The sequence below is a fragment of the Antechinus flavipes genome, chromosome 1 (genome assembly GCF_016432865.1).
Source record: "Antechinus flavipes isolate AdamAnt ecotype Samford, QLD, Australia chromosome 1, AdamAnt_v2, whole genome shotgun sequence".
Lineage (NCBI taxonomy): Eukaryota > Metazoa > Chordata > Mammalia > Dasyuromorphia > Dasyuridae > Antechinus > Antechinus flavipes.
In genome coordinates this window covers 517909299-517912232 of record NC_067398.1, presented here as the reverse complement: position 1 = coordinate 517912232, position 2934 = coordinate 517909299, and positions in this window count along the sequence as shown.

The following is a 2934-nucleotide window of genomic DNA, read 5'->3' as shown; positions in this document are numbered from 1 at the left end:
CTCCAAGTTTTGAAAACTTAATCACATCAAGAATAGTATAGATAACACTACATATATACTATGAAGTCTATAATACTTTTCAAAATTTATTTTAAAAAATGAAGGGAGAGAGATGAGAAGATGGGGAAGCAAACAGTGAGGGAAGAAGACAATAGAGAGATTGATGGCTAGGGGGAGCTTAAGTAATAGCAAAACAAGTTTGGAGAAGAATTAAAGGAAAGCATCAGCCTGGATAGGAAAGATATATGTGTGTCTATGTGTGGAAGTATTTGTGTGTGTGTCTATATGTATGTATATATCTATATTTGTGTATATAATTATATCCTATCTTAACTATAGCCTGCTTGCAGGTATTGGAGGGGATGAAAGGGGGGGAAATGAATAAAATAAAAAAGGTGCACAGCAGAGACCAAAAGAACAATTTATAAGTAAGTAAAGAAAAAATGGATGTACATGAACATAATTTTGTGTGTGTGTGTGTGTGTCTGTGTGTGTGTGTGTATATATATATATATATATATATATATATATATATACACCTTCTTGAAATGGTATTTGTTATTATATATTTTGAATCTTCCCTGATGTTGTAATGGATATATAACAATATATTCTTTTGTTTTGTTTCATTTTGTTTTATATTCATATACACACACACACACACACACACACACATATATATATATATATATATATAAATTTCTTATTCTTTTTCTTTAAAGTAAATTTGGGGAAAATTTAAAAAAAAAAAGACTGATACATCACACCTCTACTCAAAATACTTCTTCCCACATCTGTGAAATTAAACATAAACTTTTTAGCCTGGCACTTGAGGATCTCTACAATCTAATTTAAATATAACCTCCTTTTGTTATATTCCCTATATATAACTAATATTTTAGTGAAGATAGACTTTTCTTTCTTATACCAAAGAATATTTTTAACTGTCCTAGGCAACTCACCAAGACTTGTATTATACTTGTAGGGCATTTTCTCTGAAGTATTCTATACTGATGAAATGACAAGTCCAACTCTCCTTTTCCATCCCAAATAAACAACAAAACAAAGTAAACTAGATTGTAGAATATAAAGATTTTTGCACATATAATATGAATAGAAAGTCATTATATAAGAAAGCAATGCATTAATACACTATAATATATTCACTTGAAGAAATAAATAGAATGAATGTTAAATTAAATGGAAAGAATTCATTAAGCATACACCATATTCCAATCCCTTAAATACAAAAGGTATTGCAAATTGAGATAGTCCCTTGTGAGCCTTCAGAAGGCATCCACACCCTAATTTAGGTTAGACAAAACAAAACAGAAAGCCCAGCTGCAGGACTGAGTACATAAAGCATACATAAGTACATAAAGAGTACATAAAACATTATGGATTAGAGGTCTAGAACTAGAAGGTTGTGAATTATTTTGTTATTTTTGTTTGTTGGTTTACTTGTTTGTTTTTTAATGATTATATAATACTATAAATAAAAACAAGTTGTAGATTATTGCAAATCATAAAGACAAGATACATGAAAAGTCAAACAATGGAAAAGAATGTGAAATACCTTCTGGGGAAAACAACAGACCTGGAAAATAGATCCAGGAGAGACAATCTGAGAATCATTGGACTCCCAGAAAAGCATGATGAAAAAAAGAGCCTGGACACTATTTTCCAGGAAATTATTAAAGACAACTGCCCAGAATTCATAGAAATAGAGGGTAAAACAGACATTGAAAGAATTCATTGATCACCTACTGAAAGGGATCCTAAAATCAAAACACCAAGAAATATAGTGTCCAAGTGCGAGAACCCTCAGACAAAGGAAAAGATACTGCAAGCAGCTAGAAAAACCCAATTGAAGTATCGAGGAGCCACAATAAGGATCACCCAGGATCTAGCAGCATCCACATTAAAGAATCGAAGGGCCTGGAATATGATATTCTGAAAAGCTCAGAAACTTGGTATGCAACCAAAAATAACTTACCCAGCTAGAATGAGCATCTTTTTTCCAGGGAAGAAGATGGACATTCAACGAAGTAAATGGATTTCTGTTGGAATCCTTACTAACTGCTAACTAATTAGAGTTGATCTAATCTTACAAGAAGATGTTTTGGCCAGAACCTGAAACTGGGTACTAAGTAGAACTAATCAATACAAGGCTTGTGTTCACACCTTTACTCATTGGAGTTCAATGAGTTCATACCTCCCTTGAAGCTCTTTGGGCCAGAGAGCACTATGGGAGACAACCCATAATCCCTCTCTCTGGAAGGAGCATAAATAGGCCAATGGGCCAGTCGAAGAAGTTCTTCAGAGGAAGACGCTACAAGTCAAGATTTCTCCGGAATGACATGAAGACTGGAGCTGGCTGGAGGCTGAAGAAAGCAGAGGCAGAGGCTGAAGGACCAGACCTTTGGATTTAAAGACATTTGGAGAGAGCTCTTGGAACCAAGCAGAGAGATAGGCCTCTAAGCTAACCGGGCTATATTGGAGATAATAAAAGATCTGAACTTTTATCACCTGGCTGCTTTTTGAGAAGAAAAAGCTCACCACATTTTGGTGCCCGAACAGGGACCGATTCAGATCCATCTGAACTAGATCACAACAGATTTCACCTATTTTTGATGAAAAAGCCAGAACTTAACAAAAAGTTTGATCCACAAATATAGAACACAAGAGAAATCTAAAAAGGTAAAGATTAATCTTGGGAACTATATTTTGGCTATAAAGATGTATAAAGAATACATGTATACCTTGTTCTAGAAACTAGATGTGGAAAGGACATTGTAGGAGAAAAAGGGTAAAGTGGGGGTACTACATCTCATGAAGAGGCAAAGGAAACCTATTATATCTGAGAGAAAGAATGGAGGGAGATGAATATAGTGGGTATCTTACTGCCTTCAGAATTGGCTTTAAGAGAAAAAA